The sequence below is a fragment of the Strigops habroptila genome, chromosome W (genome assembly GCF_004027225.2).
Source record: "Strigops habroptila isolate Jane chromosome W, bStrHab1.2.pri, whole genome shotgun sequence".
In the NCBI taxonomy this organism is placed as follows: Eukaryota; Metazoa; Chordata; class Aves; order Psittaciformes; family Psittacidae; genus Strigops; species Strigops habroptila.
The window spans coordinates 15,712,113-15,721,904 of record NC_044301.2 but is presented as its reverse complement, the minus strand read 5'-3'; the positions used below and the strand labels follow the sequence as shown (position 1 = coordinate 15,721,904).

At 45.8% G+C, this 9,792-nt stretch overlaps 1 long non-coding RNA gene across 1 annotated transcript; it reads right to left on the bottom strand.

Moving 5' to 3' along the window:
- Positions 1–3,077: 3,077 nt before the first annotated feature.
- On the bottom strand, positions 3,078–8,743 carry LOC115619053. The gene is made up of 3 exons (XR_003994900.1): positions 8,638–8,743; positions 5,539–5,543; positions 3,078–3,105 (listed from the first exon to the last, which is right to left on the bottom strand). It is a non-coding gene; the product is annotated as an uncharacterized LOC115619053 (long non-coding RNA).
- Positions 8,744–9,792: the final 1,049 nt, after the last annotated feature.

Below are 9,792 nucleotides of genomic sequence, written 5' to 3'. Positions count from 1 at the left end.
GCAGGGCTCTGTAGGCATAGGCCAAGCCCCAGCACGTTGCCATGATTTGTCCCTCTCTGGTATAACCAAGACAACAGCACACCTCGTTTAAGTGTTTTACTAGTTTTTCTGGATGTTGCACTTGTTCAGGGGTGAAGTTCCAAAACACTGGAGGGGCCCACTGGCCTAGATACTTGCCCATACTATCCCACACACCCTGCCACTCATGACTGTCCAGCCTCAGGGAAAATCTCTTGGTGGTCCTCCTATATCGTCATCTAATCCTAGACCAGATTCGAACCTGATACTGCTGAATTTTTGAGATTAAATGAAATAGGATGTTCCTACGACGGGATGGCCGTGGGTAGAACACACTCCGTATGTTTGCCAACATGCTGATCCCCAGCACAATCAGCAGGCAGGTTTCAAGGGTACTCAAAGGCCATCTAAAACCTTCAGAACTCTCAACTGCTGTTGCAAATAGGCTGGTGGGGGAACGGGGGGTGAAAGAGAATGCTTCCTTCGTAAGTTTACCCCCCGAGGAGAAAAAAAAAGATATGCAATTGCTAAAATATTTCATTATATACCTCCCAATGTATAGAGGGGATGGCCACGCTGGAAGCACAAACCAGACCAGTTTCCTGATCAATGAGTCTATTGTCTTACAAGTCATTACCATGAAGTACAGTGAAACAAGAACCTTAGCCCAGGCCCCCCAGCCGATAAACGCTAAAACAGCAAATAGTGGCTGTAAGTAAGGTACAACATGCTGAAACTCTGAGATCAAGCGCAACAAGTCTGAGAGCCAAATAATCACCATTGTGACGAGTAGTAACAATGAATGCTTATCACAAATATGATTAGACACACTCTGGTCAGATCTGTCATTATCTCAACCTTTCGTGCCCCACGTTGGGCGCCAAAAAGAACTGTCGTGGTTTGAGCCCAGCCGGTAACTCAGAACCACACAGCCGCTCGCTCGCTCACTCCCCCCCTTCCTCCCCCCGCTCCCGGAGGGATGGGGAGGAGAATGGGAAGAATGTAACTCCCACGGGTTGAGATAAGAGTAGTCCTGCAACTAAGGTATAATACAAAACCACTACTGCTACCACCAATGATAATAATGATTAGTGAAATAACAAGGGGAGAGGATACAATTGCTCACCACACGCCGACCGATACCCAGCCCGACCTGAGCAGTGATCTGGGCTTTCCGGGTAACTCCCCCATGTTTATATACTGGGCATGACGTGCTGTGGTATGGAATACCCCTTTGGCCAATTTGGGTCAGGTGTCCTGTCTCTGCTTCCTCCCGGCTTCCCCTCCTCCCTGGCAAAGCATGAGACTGAGAAAGTCCTTGGTTGGAATAAACATTACTTAGCAACAACTAAAAACATCAGTGTTATCAGCGTCATTCCCAGGCTGAAAGTTAAAAAACACAGCACTGCACCAGCTACTAAGAAGGAGAAAAATGACTGCTATAGCTGAACCCAGGACAGCAACCCATAGAATCATAGAATAGTTAGGATTGGAAAGGATCTTAAGATCATCTAGTTCAAACCACCCTGCCATGGGCAGGGACATCACACACTAAACCATGTTGCCCAAGGCTCTGTCCAACCTGGCCTTGAACACCGCCAGGGATGGAGCATTCACAACTTCCTTGGGCAACCTGTTCCAGTGCCTCACCACCCTCACGATAAAGAACTTCTTCCTTATATCTAACCTAAACTTCTCCTGTTTAAGTCTGAAGCCATTACCCCTTGTCCTATCACTACAGTCCCTGATGAAGAGTCCCTCTCTGGCATCCTTGTAGCCCCCTTCAGGTACTGGAAGGCTGCTATGAGGTCTCCACGCAGCCTTCTCTTCTCCAGGCTGAACAGCCCCAACTTTGTCATCCTGTCTTCATACAGGAGGTGCTCCAGCCCCCATATCATCCTTGTGGCCCTCCTCTGGACTTGCTCCAACAGCTCCATGTCCTTTTTATGTTGAGGACACCAGAACTGTACACAATACTCCAAGTGGGGTGTCACAAGAGCAGAGCAGAGGGGCAGGATCACCTCCTTTGACCTGCTGGACATGCTTCTTTTGATGCAGCCCAGGATATGGTTGGCTTTCTGGGCTGCAAGCGCACACTGAAGCTGGCTCATGTTCAGTTTCTCATCAACCAACACCCCCAAGTCCTTCTCCTCAGGGCTGCTCTGAATCTCTTCTCTGCCCAACCTGTACCTGAGATTGCCCCGACCCAGGTGTAGGACCTTGCACTTGGCTTGGTTGAACTTCATGAGGTTGGTATTGGCCCACCTCACAAGCATGTCAAGGTCCCTCTGGATGGCATCCCTTCCCTCCAGCGTGTCAACTGAACCACATGGTTTTGTTGCATTGTTTTTATTCTTGGCCCAAAAACTTGCTGAGGGCGCACTCAATCCCACTGTCCATGTCGCCAACAAAGATATTGAACAAGATCAGTCCCAACACCAGTCCCTGAGGGACACCATTCGTTACTGGTCTCCACCTGGACACTGAGCCGTTGACCACAACTCTTTGCGTGCAGCCATCCAGACAATTCTTTATCCACCAAGTGGTCCATCCATCAAATTGATGTCTCTCCAGTTTAGAGACAAGGACGTTGTGCGGAACAGCGTCAAATGCTTTGCACAAGTCCAAGTAGATGACGTCAACTGCTTTGCCCCTATCCATCAGTTCCGTAGCCCCATCATAGAAGGCCACCAAATTGGTCAGACAGGATTTCCCCTTAGTGAAGCCATGTTGGCTGTCACCAACCACCTCATTGTTTTTCATGTGCCTTAGCATGCTTTCCAGGAGAAACTGCTCCAAGATTTTGCCAGGCTCAAAGGTGAGACTGACTGGTCTGTAGTTCCCTGGGTCTTCCACTTTCCCCTTCTTGAAAATGGGGGTTATATTTCCCTTTTTCCAGTCATCGGGAACTTCACCTGACTGCCATGATTTTTCAAATATGATGGACAGTGGCTTAGCAACTTCATTTGCCAGCTCCTTCAGGACCCGCAGATGGATTTCATCAGGTCCCATGGACTTGTGCACATTCAGGTTCTTAAGATGATCTCGAACCTGATCCTCTCCTACAGTGGGCCTAAGGTCTTCATTCTTACAGTGTTACCGCAGAAGTTGGTTGGAGAAACTCTCTAAGACTCAATTTGGAGTTTTAGAAAGCAGCATTCTTTATTGCAGCGCTGGGTGCACACACAAATTGTTTGGCAAAGGTGAGCACGCCCGATACTTGCTGACAGCGGCTATATATATATATTTAGCATACTCATGCATATTCATAATTTTTTCCAGGAACTAATTATAATATTTGCATTCTAATTACACATGCGTTTTCTTGCTGAGTGGGGGTCTCTGATGGTCACCAATAGTCTTCCTCACTGTGTTTACTGAATGACCTCAGTGCTTGCACACGCTTGCAAGGTCCCAGTGCTGAGTTAGCAGCTGGTATGTCCTTGCTTCTGTTCTGTTCCAGTCTCACTCCACGTTGGGCGCCACTCTGCTATCTTGAAGGCTGGCATCCTTGGTCTTATTTACTGTCTCCTTAGTTGTTATCAATCCCGTGATGTTCCTTCCCCCGTCAGCCGAACATTCCTTTCTCTCTATGTGTTAGTAAGTTAGAACAGTTTGGCCTATTCTACTATGTTAAAGGCACACACAGTATTTTTAGTTTAAGATTTAAGGTTACATTTCCTCCCTTTGAGACTTATAGGACATAAATATATCCTGTAAGTCTCATTCTATACCCTTTACCCATATTTGATTCTAATACAACCATCATGACCAGCAACTACAAAATTGAATCATGATACATGCAAGGATTCAGACACAAATTATTACTATAATGATCACAAACAAGTTTTCTAACAATATCCAATTTGGTAGCCAAGAAGTAAGTCCATGCCATAATTCTTCAAATCCCCAGTTAGTATCATCTCTAACGGCCTGATGTAAGATCTTTGTCTGCTTCCAGATTTCTGCTAGATCTGTGGATATTCTGCCACTCTGGTCTATGTATGTGCCAAGAGCCATATGGTTCTGCAGTGTTACCTGGGATAGGCTGGATACTTCAATCTGTAATGCTTGTATAGCACCTGGGAATACAACACCCAACGTACATTTTCTAGTCTATCCTGGGGGAAAGGGCCTTTTTAGCAGTATTATTACACAATCAATACCACCCTTTCCCTTCTGGAGCATTCCAATAGCCAGTTTGGGGTCCCTTAATCCAGAGTTGCATTGTCCAGCTACAGTCTGGGTAATGTCCTACCAAGATATTACCAGAGCTAAGAGTTTTACCCAGTGCCAGCAGGTATTGTCTGAGATCCTGTTTTCCCTGCAAAAACATAAGGCCACCCATACATCAATTCACATGGACTCACATGATTCCTTCCTGGCTTTATTTGTATCCTTAACAAAGCAATTGGTAGGGCTTATAACCAAGTTAGACAGGTTTCTTGACATATTTTAATTTTGAGTGTCTGATTCGTACATTTCACTTTCCCTCTAGCCTGAGGCCTATATAGGGTATACAGATCCCACTTGATTCCCACTCTCCCACCTTCCTAACTACTTCTGCAACAAAATGCAGACCTCTGTCCGAGGACAAGCCTGCTGGTACACCATATCATATCGGGGTATTATTTGAGTCAATAAATGTTTTACTACTTCATGAGCCATATTGGTGTGACAAGGGAAAGCCTCTGGCCAACCAGAAAACATATCTATTAGTACCAATATATACATATACCTGAGCCCCTTGTGCTGTGGCAATTCTGTAAAGCCCACTTGCCAATAGTCTCCTGGACAATTGCCTTTGTTGTTCCAGGTGGGGGTCTCTTAGCATGGTAAACAAGGTTCACACTTCTTTATAACACTTTTATAATTCCAGCCATTTGCATACTCAGAACTTGGAGCTTTAAAGCCTCAGTTATTGATTCTATTCCCCCACGAGTTGCCTGGTGTTTTTCTTCTCATAAGAGGCTGGGCAATTATTACTTGCCTGTTTGGTGTAACCCACCATCCTTCATCATTCTTCTTGGCTCCTAATAGACTAGGTAATTTCTCATCCTCCATTTGATAACTTGGAACTTCATTATCCAAGCACTGATACTTAAGAGGCAATATTAATAAAAGGTCCCCACCCATAGCTTCTTCGGCTGCTTTGTCAGCAATGTGATTACCAATATTCACTGGAGTGTTATCAAATTGATGTGCCTTAAAAGCAAATTTTGACTTTCTGACAGTTCCAGAACTCTCGGTAGCACCATCAGCTCGGCTTTCTTGTGCTGATGTGTTGGGGAGGGGGAGGGGGATGCAGGGCTTCAGACTCTGTTATCTTATGTTTGGTCACCATGTCATATCCTGCTTTCCAATTTCCATTTTCATAAAGCTGCTACCATCCACAAACAGTTCGTAGTCCACATCCTTCAGGGATGTATCTTGCAGGTCAGTACGACTGGAATACACCTGCTTAATAGTCTGTAAACAGTTGTGAGTCAGCTCTCCTGCTTCTGGATCAGTTGTCAAAACCACTGCTGGGTTCAAAAGGTTAGTTACTTTCAATTCTACATCCTCTTGTTCTAAAAGCATAGCCTGATATTTTAACAGCCTGCTTGGGGAAAGCCAATGACTGCTTTTCTGTTCCAGAATGGTTGTTACCATGTGAAGTACAAATACAGTCCATTTTTGTCCCAAAGTATTTGACAAAATTTTCTATTAGAGTCTCTAGTCCTTTTCTTTCTTCCAGTTTTATAGGATATTGTTTCTGTCTTACCGGTCTGATGTTTGGTTTCAGATGAATAGTTACTGCTTCTGCATTTTGTGATCGTCCCAGTGCTCCCAGCAGCCCATACTTGCAGGGTGTATTCTCCACTTCCTCTGGTATATCCGGCTCAGTGGCTGGTTTCTGTAACATAAAAACTCGGGCCTCCACAGCCTTTTCATAATTTACTCAGTATATCTCTATCCAATAACAGCACGGGGCACTCGGGCATGCAAAGAAATTGATGGGTCAACATCTGCTTGCCAATTTTTAAAATTTAAAGAAAGGCCGGGTTCCTGTCCACCCTGTGGCACCAATGACTGCCAGGGGTTCTGCTGGGGAGGGTTTCGAATCTTCCCCCAGTCCTCCTCAGTCTTCATCTAAAGTAATAATTTTCTCTGCCTGTCCTGACATTCCACTAAATCTCCAGTGTTTATTTTGATTCTGAGGGCATTCCCTCTTCCAGTGCAACCCATGGAGTCTGTTCACAAGCCTTTCCATGTAATCCTTCTTTCCTCTCCTCCCGGGCCACTCCCCCCTTTCCTGCTTTCCTGGGTGAGAGTTACAGCCAACAATTTTTCTCTTTTTTTTTTTTTCCCCTAAACATTCCAGTTTTACTCTGGAGCTTATCTTATGCCCCCCCCGCATATACAATAACAGATTCCTAGTTGAAACCTGACACACTATAACCCACAATACACAATATTGTATTATATTAATAATTATTTTTATTATTATTATATTAATATTATATATTAATAATCAGGGACTCGAACCCCTTTCCACCACCATTTGAACCATTTCAGGGAACTTGCACCAGAGCAATAGTGGTCTGATTGCGATAGGTCTCCCAGGCCACTTTCATTATTTTTCCCAAATCATATTGGTCCTTTCCTTCCTTCCTCCAATTCAGGATCAATAGTAGTATATTTATGCATCACCTCTTTTAATCTTTCCACAAATCCAGAAGGCAATTCATTTATATTTTGCTTTATTTCATATAGCTTAGACCAGTTCACTGCCTTGGGGACCACATTCCTAATACCGAATAAAATCCACCTCTGATATTGTTTCAAAGCCTGCCTATCCTGGTCCCAATTAGGGTCCCAGTTAGGATCGGGGGTAGGTACGTGAAGATTCACTATACCTGCCAATGTGCCTGCTGTTATTTGTTGCTCTACCGCGGTCCAAGCTGTATGAATAATCATATTCCTGTCAACACTCTTGAAAGCATGATGCATAATTACCAGCCACTTGTTTCCAAATATTCTAATCTATAATGGTAAGGGGAATCTTTATCATGACCGGACCATCATTGCCCACAGCTTGTCTTAAAGGTGCAATTACAGTTTCCCCTTGTTTTCCCCTAGTTTGCCCTGCTATAGGGCTAAATCCTTCAGCCCCCTCTAATATCTCTGGTGCTGGTGCTGGTGCTTGTGCTTGATTCTCATTGTCAGCACCTTCGGCCCCATTATTCACAATACCCCTTCTCCAGGGGGCTACCATCAAATCCAAATCCTCCTCTGCATTCCTCAGATGTTTAGTGCATAACTGTCCTATGCTGCACAAAGAGCAACAGCGTTTAAGCAAATTTTACTATCTTTCTCCAAGGACAATACTAACAGGTCCTGGAGCGCAAAATTAAAACTACAATCCTTTTGCCATTCCAGATGATATCTCAAAGTGAAAAACATTTCCGCATAAGTTACTGCATTCCACTTTTCTTTTCATCTCAAGAATAACATCCACCATTGATTACAGTATTTTACCAGAGTCTCACGAGTAACCGAACCACTCGGGGGTCCAACACTTTGTTTCAAAGTCTCCTGAGTGACCAAGCCACCCGGGGGTTCACCAATTTGTTTCCAATGTCGCAAAATGCAATCCAATGGGGATTTCTTCAAAACTCCTGTGGAGGTAGTGGTCCTGACCTCCCTCCAGATTCCAGATTGTTGCAAAATGCAACCCAATGGGAACCTTTTCAGGATCCCCCCTTTGGAGGCAGTGGTACCCATGATCCTGACCTCCACCAAATACCAAAGTCCAGACAACCAAAACCAAACTACCTTTTGCCCACTGCGCAGGGCGTCCCCTGCGCCTTACGTGGGAAGGGACCAAAAAGAATGCCTTTTTAAAGAAATAAAATCAGGGGTCTTACTGAGGTCCCGAGTCGGTCTGGGGAGCTGTGGTTCCTTTCAGGGAAACTCCTCTGACGCTGGTGTGAAGGTCCCAGAGACTCCCTGGATCTGCAGGAAACACGGCAGAGTGTCCCTGTTCGGGCGCGAAATTGTTACCGTAGAAGTCAGTCGGAGAAACTCTCTAAGACTCAATTTGGAGTTTTAGAAAGCAGCATTCTTTATTGCAGCGCTGGGCGCACACGCGAATCGTTTGGCAAAGGTGAGTGCACCCGATACTTGCTGACAGTGGCTATATATTTAACATATTCATACATATTCATAGGTTTTCCCAGGAACTAATTATAATATTTGCATTCTAATTACACATGCGTTTTCTTGCTGAGTGGGGGTCTCTGGTGGTCGTCGACAGTCTTCCTCACTGTGTTTACTGAATGACCTCAGTGCTTGTACACGCTCGCAAGGTCCCAGTGCTGAGTTAGCAGCTGGTATGTCCTTGCTTCTGTTCTGTTCCAGTCTCACTCCACGTTGGGCGCCACTCTGCTATCTTGAAGGCTGGCATCCTTGGTCTTATTTACTGTCTCCTTAGTTGTTATCAGTCCCGTGATGTTCCTTCCCCCGTCAGCCGAACATTCCTTTCTCTCTATGTGTTAGTAAGTTAGAACAGTTTGGCCTATTCTACTATGTTAAAGGCACACACAGTATTTTTAGTTTAAGATTTAAGGTTACAACAGTCCCTGTATCTGCCTTCCAGGACTTGGGCGGTGTGGTCAGAGCACTTGCCGGTGAAGACTGAGGCAAAGAAGTCATTGAGAACCTCAGCCTTCTCCAAATCCAGGGTAGCCAGTTCTCCCGATAGCTTCTGGAGAGGGCCCACAATAATGTCTGGCCCTAGTCTGTCTTTTGTTTGCTACATACCTATAGAAGCCCTTCCTCTTATCTTTCACATCCCTTGCCAGATTTATTCTAACTGGGCCTTAGCTTTCCTGACCTGGTCCCTAGCTTCCCAGACAATATCCCTATATTCTTCCCAGGCCACCTGTCCTCGCTTCCACCTTTTATAAGCTTCTTTTTTCCCTGTAAGTTTTCTCAGCAGCTCCTTATCCATCCATGGAGGTCTCCTGGCCCTCCTGCCGCATTTCCATCTAGTCAGGACACAACACTCCTGAGCTTAGAGCAGGTGATCCTTGAACATCAACCAGCAATCTTGGCCCCTCCTGCCCTCTAGGAACCTTACTAAGCAGGTTCCTGAAGAGGCCAAAGTCTGCTCTCTTGAAGTCCAGGGCAGTGAGCTTGCTGCGTGCCCTTCTCACTGTCCTGAGGATCTCGAACTTCACCATCTCATGATCACTACAGCCAAGGCTGCCCTGGAGTGTCACATTCCCCACCAGCCCCTCCCTGTTGGTGAGCACGAGGTCAAGCATGGCACCTCTCCTTCTCGGCTCCTCTATTACTTGAAAGAGGAAGTTGTCTTCCACACAATCGAGGAACCTCCTGGATTGCTTGTGCCGGGCTGCACCATCCCTCCAACAGATATCAGGATGGTTGAAGTCCCTCATGAGGACAAGGGCCTGCGAGCGTGAGGCTGCTCCTATCTGTCTATAGAGCGCTTCATCCACAGAATCCTCCTGATTGGGTGGCCTGTAGCAGACCCCCACAGTAATGTCCCCCATTGCTGTTCTCCCTTTGACCCTGACCCACAAACACTCTGTTGGCTCTTCACCCATCCCCAGGCAGAGTTCCATACTCTCCAGCCTATCACTGACATAAATAGCTACTCCCCCTCCCCATCTGCCTGGCCTGTCTTTTCTAAACAGCCTGTAACCTTCCATTCCAACACTCCAGTCATAGGAGCCATCCCACCATGTTTCTGTGATGCCAGTGATA